Raw genomic sequence first — 13,198 nt, 5'->3', positions numbered from 1 at the left:
TAAAGCTTAGAGACATAATAAAAAAAAGTATTTTACATAGATCCCTTTCATTCTACTGAAAAAAAAAAAAAAATCTAATCCATGTTCTCACATCTGTTTTTTTCACTCACGTCTACTAAATATAGAGCAGTTGGCAGCTGGATAAATTATTGGCACAGAAACATGCTCAGTATTCTTGTGTTGTAAATGAACTCCACCATATCTTCTGCTTTCAAGGAGAAAGGATTCTTGTTTGTTCATTCGCTATGCATAAATAAACAGAAACTGAATAAAAAAAAATGATTTGACTTATCCTATAACATCTAAATAAAAAAAGGTTAAAGGGTAATCACATAGAAAAATAACTTAAGAAAAATAAACAATCATAGTCTAAAAGCTATTTTCTCCATAATATCATTAGCATAATATAAAATACAGTAATTCGTAAAAACATTCACAAATTCATGTATATGTAAAACTTCAAAACAACGACAGAAAGCTTTTGTGTAAATGTCTCCTAGACAGGAAATAAAGCTCTCAATTACAACTTTATCTGAAATAACTTTCATTTTGATAAGCTCCTAAAATTTTAAATATATACTTGTGAATGAATTATTAACTCTTTTCATATGAGCAAACTTGTACTGAAGGATTAATGATCCTTTAATTTTAGAAAGGAACCACTGGTATGTTAATTAAATTTATTTCTAAATTAGTACAATGTTGAAGTAAAAATAGGTAAAATATAAAATATATAATTGAACTTCGGTATGGACAATATATTAAAACAATGTAACACATCAATTTCAATAAGTCACATATGTATACCAAAAAAAATATAATATATTTAAAAAAATATATCAATAATGTGAAAATATATAAATCCCTGTAAAAATAGGAAGAAAAAAATCCGGATAAAATTATTTGATGATGTGATGTATTATACAGTCACTTGATATCCAGTTATCCTTATATTTCACATCAGAAATCTAATCCTTACAAAAAATGCACAAAAAGAAAAAAGAAAAAGAAAAAAAATTCTCTTCCCAGTATATAGATGGTGAAAAATTGCAAAGGAATTGTTTATAGATGCAATATATATCTGTAAGATATTTATATTGGTATAAAGACAATCCTGTTTGTCCTGATGAAAGACAAATAGATGGAATACAGACGTTTGAACATATAGGATTTCTAGTGTCCTTTTCACAGCTTCAGTATATCATTGCTTGTTATAGTTGGTATGTACACATACAATAGATATTTTTTAATTATCTTGAGCTGTGGGTAAGCCTTATCCACATCAAATCACAGTCCACACACAGAAAGTCCTAATCCCGGATGTATGTCATAAGTGGGTGTTACTAACGCATTTCTCCGCTCCTAGGTGGCGGTTTCATCAGAGTTCATCAACTTTAATTTTAGAGATGTGCCACTAGTATTATGTTCTATTATGTTTCTCTGATTTTTCAGCTGTCTCACTGTGTTACAATATGCGTTGTGTCTCAGATTTAAATGTATTGACGCGTGTTAGTCTAATTAAATATTTCATTATTGCTTACCCTAACCTACTTTTTAGCTAATTTTCTGCCTCCTTCTTCTAGCAGTGGTGGTCAATGTTACACTGATGAAGAATAAGAATAACAATGTAAGACAGATGAAACATCCTGTTTGACACCCTGTTTAACGCTAACTGTGGTGGTTGGAGCCATGAGTTAAACTTTGCTTTAGGGCATAAGGGCCTTTAGCTACATCACTGGTTTTGAGCGTTTATTGTTTCCCAAAGTGTATCTGATGTACCATTCCTGAATCCTACAATCCTACAGATGGCCTGGCGCCCCACACTAATAGATATATTATATGCTAAACACTGTATACCCATTCCACACTCCCTATTAGCATTTCATATGTGAAGTAGCTGATGCCTTGGAGTTTTGTTTGGTGGTATACTAAGCTAACCACACTACAAAGCTCCTGAAATCAGATTCCTCTTTGCCACTATTAGTAATTGTAATACTTCATACGAAGTATTAGGAGAGCCTCACTATATATAAAAAAAAGATTTAGTTTCACTGAAAAAAGAATGATTTCTTGTCAAATAAATGTTTTGATCTAGGGATTTATTTAATAGTGTCATGTTTCATTATACTATTTTGGGTTGTACAATGGAAGTCGGTGGATTGGATAATACATTATTTCTGAATGTTTTACTGTTAATGTTTAAAACACTGATAGAAAACAGGTGACCCTTGACTCCCCAGTGGCCTGGTAAACACTTACCTGCAGATCTAGCTCCTTCCAACTTTATACTCCACCCTGAGTTATCCTCTCCTTTATGTCCCAGCTTCATCCATGGTCTCAGTTTTTATTGACTAAGAACTAAAGCCACTGGGGTAGCTCAGTTTGCCATAAAGCTAAGAATAAGACTGAACCTGACTGGAGCAGCTGACTTCCACATCACATGATCTTCACACAAAGTAGGAAGGTCATACAGCACATATAACAGGAGGGAGTGTAGTGTAGTCTGTACCACACAGTCTTCGTTTTCCCTCCATGGGAAAAAGCTGAGACTCTGTTTTCTGACTGACTGAACTTCATTGACAAGGTAAGTAGGAATTTATAATTAGGTACTAGGTATTAGGTGGATATTTAATTGGGGACTCATTATTGGTCGTTAGATTAGTTGTGGCTGCTCAGTGTTACTCCTAGTGAGGGTGGAGGTATGTAGGGTGTCTGAGTGGCATGTGAGAGTAAATGGAGGCTTTGAAGGACATGTGTGGAAGTCTGATAGGAGTTTTAGGGTACATGCCGCATCTAAGAGCATATGGGGCAAAGTGGAGTAATGGGAGTTTGCTGGGGCAAGTGGAAGGTCTGAATAATATGCATGGGTATGAGGGGAATTTTGGGGAATTTTGTGGCTAGTGAATATCTGAAAGACATGTGGAATGACTTAACATCATGGTGGGACATTTTGGGGCAAATGAATAGCTGATGTGTGGGTGTGGTAGTCATTTTGAGGTTGTTTTTTCCATTAGTCACTGATAAAGGAATTAACCTGAATTATATTCTTCAGTTGTCCCTGGCATGCTGGCATGACTGTGACCATTTTAGATGCATTGTTGCAGTGCTGAGGTGCTGCTACAGTGAGCTTGCAAGTGAGATCATCATACTTGACCAAGTCTACAAATTTATTCTCTGCAGTGCAGATAGCGGTCATAATAGCATTTCCCTTTGAAAGATTATTGCTTTTTATTACTGAGATTAAGGGTAGAGAGCCCCACATGCTCAGTTTATTTATTTCTTGCATGTCCGTGTGTAACCAGTTTTTAAGAACGTATACTGTAGATTTGGATGTAGAAAGACTGGAGTAACGCAACATGTTTACTCAGCATAACATACATTATTAAAATGCAGAACAGAGAATAGGAACTTCCCAGCATGCATAGCCAACAACCTCACATCCTGCCAGGCTCTGGCAGGTCATACATTTACATCCTTACCTTCAAGATACAGATAATGGGTTAGGCCTAAATTGGCTGACAGTGGGGTAGGATGGGGTTGCAAGCTAATAGGAGAAAAGGCCATGGAAAAATTACCACTAAGACACATAGTCCTAAAATGTTGTGTTAGGCTTGGACACCCAACCAAACCTTGTGACAATAGGAAGCATCACTGATTGATGATTTCCAAAAAGCAACCTGAGCATTCAGGCAGAACAAGTAATAGTCATGAGTCTGAAGTTATGTTCATGGGCATATCAGACCTTGACTTCTCTGAAGTGTGAAGAAGTTCTGGGTCAACCATAGCTGAATTAGTTGCTGGGGGAACTTCCTCAAACACACTCAGCAGGTGGAGATAATTACACTCATAGGTGGCACCCTCAGCTTGTACCATGTAACTGTTGGGACGAGCGGGATCCTGGAGGACGGTGGCAGGTCTATCATTTCCATAAGGAGTTTGCATTCAGACAGCTTGACTTGGAACAAGATATTGAAGAAGATGTGCTGCTCAGTCATAACTTCTTTTGCTGGACAGCTGCTTTGAGCTAAGTACTGTTTATACTCGTGTTTGTACTTGCTGTTGCAATCACTGCTTAGTAAGAGGGATGACAGTCCTGGTGCGGCACGTCAATAATCGCTGGGCAGGTGATAGTTAATCATCCCGTGGTGTATTTCTGAGGTTAAGCAATACTGCAAAGATATTGGTGTTATCACATGCATATTTTTCCAGAAGGACAGCTCTTTCCGCTAGCCCATTGGATTGATGATAGTGGGAGCTGCTGGTAGAGTGTTGATGTCCCAGGTGTTTGCAAACTCTTTGAACTCTCTACTTATGAATAGCATAGCATTGTCTGTGATGAGTTGTTGCGGGGTGCCATGCTTAGCCAAATGTTTCTTGAGTTTAGCAATAACAGTAACACTGATGAGATTTGGTAGGTAGTTGATCTCAAATCACCCTGAAGAAGAGTCCACCAAAACTAGATGTTCCTTTCCTCTCCATTCAAAGATGTCTTCAGCAGTGACATACCAGGACAAGTCAGGAATCTTGTGTAGGTGCAGAGGTTCCTTTGATTGATGTGCTTTGAGAGCATTGCAGGGGCCTCATATGGAGACTTCTCTTTTATTGGACCAATATAGTGACTCTCTGGCCCTGTGCTTGGTGGCTTCAAGGCCCGGGTGCCCCTGGTGAAAATGCTTTGTATAGTACTTCTGCAGGTTGTATAGCAGTATGAATTGATGACTCCATCAGACAGAGTAAGCTCATCTCTCATGGCAAAAAAGGGGTGCAAATCTTGTGAGATCTCCCTGGAGGACTGGGTCCACCCTTAGTAATATGATTTGAGACAGCCGTTGGCACAGATTATCTGCAAGGTAGTATTTGCATAGACATGATGTCACATTCATCCTCAACTTGTCTGTCTCAACAGTGACAAGATGTCCATATATAAAGTAATGGAACTTGTGATACGCAAATACTATCGGCAAAAGCTATTTTTCAATCTGTGCATATTGTGATTCAGTCAGTCTAAGTCAGTGCTCTGGAGGAGAAGCCTATGAGCCTGTTATTTTGGTGGCAAAGAGCACACAGTCCGTGATGTGAAGCATCTGGTGAGATCACCACTGGTAAATGCACATTAAAGTACTGAAGTAATGGAGGACTTGAAATGTGTTTTAGTTTTGTAATTTGCACCTGCTGTGGCTCCTTCCAGCACCAGTCTGAATTTTAGTGTAGGAGCTGTCTTAGTGGTGTTATTATATCTTTATCAGAGATGTGTCTAATAATGCACCTTCTTTTTTTTTTACTACATTACATTACTTTATATGAGCCTAAATTGTGTCTGCAAAAAGCAAAAGGTACAATATCTCTCTGACAAGGAACTTCCCTGTCTAGGAGCCCACCAATTTCTTGAGCCTCATTTAAAATCATGTTTTTGAATGTGGGTGTCATAACAGCGTCATTCACTTTTTTCCTCTTGATTTGGGTTGAAATAGCACTAAGCTAACAGCTGATAAATCTGATGAGGCTCTGATATTTGAACATGGACTTAACCATCCTTGACATCTTCCTTTACTGGTGTGGATGCAACCAGGGATATATCCTTATGAGATTAGTCTTGCAAGGTCTTAATTCCAGGATTGGCTACAACTTCACTAAACATTTTCTGACTAGAAACAAGGAAAAGAAGGACCCTATGGGTATAGGGAGGGGTTGGAATTTATCATTGTGTACTTTTTGTACAACTTAAAAACTGCCATTAATCAACTGCTGACACAATATTTATTAGTCTGCAGTTGCATAAAATTGCTTCCAATGTGTAACAGTTTCAAAACACGTGCAAACAACTTTTGCTCTTGATTTAATCTTTTGTGATGTGTCCAATTTTGACATTTATCTTTAAAATAAGCCAGACACATGTGGAGACACATTCTCTCAAAACAAGTGCGATTTGACCAGTCTCGCCAATGAGAACAGGTCTAAAAAATGTGCATTTTTTTGGGGGGTTTTCCCTGTGGTTTTACAACCTGCCACAAAGGTGTAACTACCATAGTGCCAGGTGATGCAGCTGTGAAGAGGTGCCTGGCTCTGTGGAGGATCCTATATGGACATCGGGACACAGGTAGGGATTCTTCGTCATCTTCTGGCCCTGGACCAAGTAAATCTATGAAAATTTGCTGTGGTCCAATCAGTGGCCCCTGCGACGAGCCATTCAGAGCCCGCTGTGGCTAGTTTGAATTTGGGTGCCACTGCTAGCCAATCGGTGCTTGCCACTTCATTGCCCTGTGCCCTCGCAACAGTTTATATTTTGCCATTGTGAGCGGCAAGGCCAGTTTGATGTTGGAGAGAGACCAGCAAGGAGCTCTGGACAGAAGGTCACAGTCCAGAGCAGCAGAGAGCGCCAAGTTAAGAGAGAAGACTGCAGGCTCAAAAAGAAGGCTACGGGATCAAGAAGGAAGACAGTGGCCAAGCCTTGAGGACGGTGGTGGTCAGCATTTCAAGTCAGAAGACACAATACAGAAATGAAAGTTGCTCATTTAATTTATAGGTTCACATCAATTCTTGAAAGGGTGGGGTTATCCAGGAAGGAAAAAATACAGAAAAATTCCACAGCAAGACTGCTGTGAGACAATAAAAGAGCTGATTTTCTACTACATAAAAATGCAGAATTATCAGTTATACACATTTGCAAAGGCATGATAAGCCACCAGTAACTTCACGGCACTTCTGCTAATAGGGTGGTTCAAACTCTATAGAATGAGAGTCGCTATATACTGGGTCATAGATAAATGTGTTTTTAAAATGAGAGCTAACTTACCAAGAGTTACCCCAGGAACCTCCAAATGGCAATAGAGGACCAGCACTCCCCTTCAGCTACTGATACCAAACAACAATATAGAAATTAAAGTTGTTCAATCAATTTATAGGTTCACAACAGGTGCTTGAAATGGTGGGGTTATCCAGAAAGGAAAAAATACAGAGAAAAATCACCCAGCAACAATGTCAGAGGCAGGTAAGCCAGCGCCTGCACACTCTCTTTTCTTTCACATTTGGGCACAAGACTCATGGGCATACTGTCAGGTGCAAGGCCCATTGAGCAGGTAGTCAGACACAAGGCCCAGGGCACCTTTAAGTTTATTAGGATATTTCAGGTTAGATTATTTTTGGCCCAGTTTTTATCAGACTAAAAGTCTGCCCTGCATTTTGCTCAGCCGAAAAGCCTTTACCACATTGAGCCAAGCTCAGATCCTAGCAAAAAGGGGGAAACTTTAATTCAGACATAGCCTGCAGCCATATTTAGGCATAAGGGCTGTGGGGACAATTCAGGCACTAGGTCTGTCGGACGTAAGTGATAAGGCTCAGTAAGAAAGACCACGCCTGATCAGGTACTGTCATCTTGGTCCCCATTTTCCTGCCAAAATATCACTGGCAGTCATTTAGACCTATTAAATTCCACCTGTGTCCTGTAGTTTTGCACTCTGCAGTCAGGCCCCCATTAAAGTTAGGTTTGCATATGTGTACCCGTATTGGTTATTGTTTGTTGCATTATGTATTTTATTGAACTGCATTGCATTGTCTTGAGTTTTACCTTTTGTTTTGTGGGGTGTCTCATTTAGTTTAGGTAGTGCACTGCATCCAATCTAAATACTGCAGTGACCACATAGTTGTTTTTTAGGATCATTGCGCATTGTTTAGACTAGACTGGGTGGGACACACTAAACTAATGTCAGTTAGCCGTGTGGGGACAGATTTGTTCTGTTTTCCTCTACAGACACTGAGTTACTAAGCAAGTTACCCCTGAGGAAACAGGACGTGACGGGTGAGTCATCTCTGTTTGTATCATCTAGTTGTCTTAGTTGTTTGTTTTGTTTTGCGTCTGTCCCTACAGTGTGTTGCTGAACGGCACTTGTGGGAAGAAACCATGAGTATAGTAAGACTGTGAGGAATCCTGACAAGGACAATTAGTACAAGACATCAAAGATAATTAAAACATCCCCATGTGGAGCTTCAGTGGATGCCTTAGTGACTGTATTGTTACCTGGTAAGTCTTGTGTGCATTTGCTTTACATGACCTGTTACACAGCTGTCATGAGGCCCACAGCTAAGGTGCCTCACCTCCCCTGTCATAGTCCCTTATGTATATGTAACACCCTGCAAATCACAGGTATGTTACTGTATGCAATCATTCAGAAAACTACAGTTTACCAGTGTACCTCTGGGAAGGTAAATGCAAATTGCATCTACTATTTTGGATGGGCAAACTGCAGTGAATGAACTAGAAGGCTCCAGGAGATTCTTGGGGAAAAAGGGAGGAGCCAAGAACAGACTGGCTAGTGTGAGAAGTGGTGTGTGACTGCTGGCTGAGCTAATGTGGAATCTTTCCACAAAAAGCCACTGAATGCTTTGGCTGAATTGTTGTCCTGAGGGATGTCTGCAACCCAGTGGCGCATGCAGGGGGGTTTTCTGAGTATACAGCACCGCCGCGGACGCTTCTTTGACAGCGCCGCGGCTGCTGTATAGGACAGCGCTGCCGAAACGGAGCTGCTGCGCATGCGTGGGCGCATGCGCAGCAGCTCTCTCTCGTGGTTTTTTTTTTTTGGGGAGGTCACAATCCTGCGTGCGCCCCTGCAACCAGCCCAGAAAGAAGCACATTTGCGGTATATAGGGAAAGACCTAACTTGCCACTACCCATGAGATATCAGCAGGACTCATATGCAGACAAATAAGTTTCTTTTCCTTTGCTACGTTCAAGTTATTTAAGTGAGACCTCAAACTGTGTTATTAAAACCTCTGACAGGACTGTAATATGCTATTGAGAGGTGCTATAGCACTGGCTAAAGGAAGAGCCAAATCTACTGTTTTTAAAGTTATCTACAAGCTGACTGAAAGTGCCTAAAATAGTTGCTGATGAGAGAATTGCAAGTTATTTAACTCTACAGTTGCTGGGAGAGAGATGCTTTTTCCATTAGACGGATTGCTAAGTGGACACTGTTCTTTACCCTGGAAGTTGTTTATTGTGCAGAATTGCTGTTATTTACGGAGCTCAGGAGTCACACAGGCATCAAGTTAATTACTGATTTCACCTTGTACAAGTAAATAAGCTTCATGAGTCAGCTGAAACTTCGCTTAAACCTGTGGATTATAATTTACCGCCTAGGTATCTGTATATCATAAAGTGAACTAGAAAGCATCTAACCTGAACATGCTGGAGGAACCCTTGTTGCATCTGATACGTTTAATTGGTATAATTGCACTAAAAGTATTGTGATTGATTGGTCTAAATTATCTACTGCCCCAGAATTTAGTGTAATGGTCTACTTAACTTGTAGCAACCAGTTGTCTCCTAAAGTACCTATCCAGTGAATTCCATTTCACTGAAGCACAGTGCCTAAATTTAAAGTGGGATATATTTATTCAGTGACCTATGTGTTGTCAATTTATGTTTTTCATTTCGTTGAACCAAGATTCCTAGAATGTTGATGGCATTGTGCTATTACTTCTCTACACTACCTCTACCTTAGAGAATAAACCCACAAGCAAAGAGAATAAACCCACAAGTTTATGCATTTTAGCCCTGTTTTCCTTGTTTTATTCCAACACTACTGGAGGGACCTTCATCTCTCTACCATAACATCAGGCCTGTAGAATCCTTCCTTATACTACTTTTGGGGTGCCAACCATCCGCCACATTACATATATGATTTTTTTCATCCTTGAGCAGTACATTGGGGCCTTTGCAAAATCTTGCTATGGGGCCCAGAGAGGTCTAGCTATGCCCCTGCTCAATTTGTATGCCCCCCTGCACTGGAATGACCTCCCACGTTCCATCTGTTTGTCCCCCAACCTGTGCTCCTTCAAACGGGCACTCAAAACTCATATCTTCGGCATAGCCTACCAGCTTTCCACCTAACCCTCTCTCCATGGTCTCTCTCCTCTCTTCGCTCCTCCTCAGTAGAGGGGAGCGCTTGCTCCCCTCCTCCGACACCCTCTGTGCCTGTCGTCTGTCTCCCCTCCCCTTAGGATGTAAGCTCGTATGAGCAGGGCCCTTCTCCCTCCTGTCTCTCTACCTTCTCTTCTGCTCCAACCTCCATATATTTGCCTTGCCTGGAGCCTCTGAAGTCTTGGTACTACTCGTTTATTGTTTTGTACTGTATTCCCTGTACTGTCCATTGTTTGTATTGTGTACGGCGCTGCAGAAACCTTGTGGCGCCTTATAAATAAATGATAATAATAATAATAATAATCGCAGGTTACAAAACTTTAATTCTTGTGTTATGTGCGTATTGTCGCTAACCAATAACGATTGTCGAACCTCGATTTGTGTTTCCAAAGCACAAAGATTTATTCGCAATAAGTGGAAAAATATGCTCAAGCGAAGTAATAGTAAATACAGCCGTTACTTATCGCAGGCGCTCTGGATCCAGTGCAGTCATTCAATCCTGAAGTCTGGTTATATACACAATCAAATACAGTAATACAATGAAGATGGTATAGCTTGCATCTATTGGTCCGGGTCTCAGGAATGTCCAAGGGGTCGTCAATCATTGGCTGGTTCATCCTAAAGAATCCAAAGGAGGGGGTCATCTCTGCAGGGGGTATGCTCTGCTCTTCCCGTCCGGATTCCTTAGTCTTAAGTAGTTCATAATTCCCTATCATTCATAACTTGCGTATGCACTCTGCGATTCCCTCGCAGAGTGAACCAAACAGTAGGATATGTAATAAGGTTCATTATGATACCACTCATGATGTTATTCCTTTAACCCATTCCGTGTATTTCACTAATATGCATGTAACTCTGATATAACATATAAATACTACTATATTTCGACATAACTGACTATGTGTTGCAACTACCATTAATGTGTACTATTTTATAAGTATGCGTGTTTGTGCGAATGTACGGTAAAAGACCGATTACTGTTGCTGCCACGTGTAGTGGATGCGTACGCCCTTTCACGCCGTAGCGTGCCCTTGTACGTCATAGCGTACCGTACGCATCTTTTCAGACAAAGACAACCAAGTTTGCTAGACTTTAATTGAAATGACTTTATCCAATTTGCTGACTTCGACAGTTCCACCCTTTGATAGTGTAATAAACTATCACCCAATCACCGTTTCAAGTTCAGGATTGTACAATACTTCTCCACAGACCATGATCTCAGCATCTGGTACCACCCTTTCAGTCTCTTTCTCAGTGTTACTCCCATGAGACCGTTTTCCACACTTCAACACAGTAGGAACACATTTGACAACTAAACCAATTGCTAAGATGACACCCAGTATAAGGAGAAGGAGCTTACCTACACTCGCAATCATTTCCTGTACCCACTCCCCCAGACCGGAGAACCATTTTGCTGGGTTCAACCATGAGAACCAACCCGCCACCTTTTCCCCGACCTCATATAACGAATAATTATGGCTCTTTCGAAATTCCCATTTCAGCTGCAAAATTTCATTCATCTTCTGGTCTATAACCTCTTTAGGGTCTTCCGTATTATTAGTAATGTACGTGCAACATTTGACACCGAACTGGGTGGCCAGTGTCACACAGTACCCACCAGTAATAGAGGTGAGATAATTTAGTACCAGTCTATGTTGCACCAACTCCTTCTTGTACACTTGTAGCTCCCTTCCAGTATACCTGAAAGTGTCATCATACATCTCGGTGATATTATCTATTAATTTAGCTAGGTCTTGGATATATTTAAAGTTTAATGTTCCCCGAGCGGTCCTGGTGAGATCTAGAGCAACCATAACTTGGAAACCAGCAGTTTCACTAATCAATTTTGTAGCTATGGGTTCCTCACCAGGAATCATATTTCTCTTGCCACGGTGTTCATACTGTGTGTGTATGTATGGTGGTGATGTAGTCTTGTGAATATATACCATTTCTTCATGAGTAATAGTCATGATTTCAGGAACCAGTTTAGCTATGAAACACAAGCCCTTGGAACTCGGAGTCACCCAGGAATAAGCTTTCCTTCCACAAACAAAATACACATCATCAGGGAGAACATAAGGAGCAGTATGCCCATGAATTATATCACACAGAGTTTTGATAAAACTACCCATGCCTAGTGTCTCCATCTGCTCTAGACACGTGTCGGCATTAATGATATTTTCATATTTATCTGTAGAGACTTTTCCAATAGATACCTTCTTATGTTTGGTTATACGCCCTAACTTGTGACTTCCATCAGCATTCCTGCCTAGTAGTGACCTTGTGAGTCTCTCTCTAAAATGAGTGTGGCGAGCCATTGTCTGATCTGATAGGTCGGCCTCCCAATTCTCCAGGCGCTTTGCATGAGATATGTTTAGGCACAGCAAAGATCTGCCTATGGAGTATTGTCGAAGTGTCAGACTAGGGGACCTAGTATTATTGTACCTCCCTTCTATGGGCCTCCCACCCCTTAATTCGAGTACTTCGGATATGTTTAGAGGGAATGGCACTAGTCCTATGTTATGCTGCCCTTGAGGCACGTGAGAGCACACCCAACACTCAGTTTGGTTTAGCACCTTACCCACCAGGGAGTGATAATCCTCCAAAGGATGCCCGCCTATATTCAGAGTACTGGGGGACTGGCATCGTTGGATGCATCTCTCGTCAACTAGGGAGTTGCAGAACTTGCAGATACAATACTCATCAGACAATAGCCCCTCACACTGCCTCCGAGTTCCTGAGCTAGCAGACCTTTTCATAACCCCTGGACAAAGTTTGTTAATGGGCTGCTCAGGATATCCTATTAACTTTTCTTCGGCCTCTATTTCATCCGTATCACTCCCAGAACTCTCCTCCGTCCTCCATCCTCCTTCACAAAAATAGAATGTCCTAGAAAAAGTAAAAACAAGGAAAATCCTGGAACAAAAGAAAAACAAAAACCGCCACTCCATCGCTGGAAAGATAGTTCTGAGGCAACGTCTCTGGTTCAGGTGTCTCAACTGCAGGCTTTAGGTCTCCCGGAACAGGCTCACAAGTGACAGCTCTATGTCGTCGGTCTGAGTCTTGTCTTGCACTTTCTCCGGATTATGGACTCTCCTGCAGTGGGTGGAATGGACCCAAGTGTCTCTCTCTGCAACCTTCAGTGATGTAGTACTGGTCAGCAGCACTTGGTACGGGCCTTCCCATTGGTCTGTTAAACAACCTGAACGTAAGAAATTGCGGATCATAACATAGTCTCCAGGTTCAACATCATGACAGTTCGTCTCTGGCATACCAGGTGAC

The sequence above is a fragment of the Mixophyes fleayi genome, chromosome 1, assembly GCF_038048845.1.
Source record: "Mixophyes fleayi isolate aMixFle1 chromosome 1, aMixFle1.hap1, whole genome shotgun sequence".
In the NCBI taxonomy this organism is placed as follows: Eukaryota; Metazoa; Chordata; class Amphibia; order Anura; family Limnodynastidae; genus Mixophyes; species Mixophyes fleayi.
The sequence above is the reverse complement of the archived record's forward strand: the minus strand, read 5'-3'. Positions refer to the sequence as shown.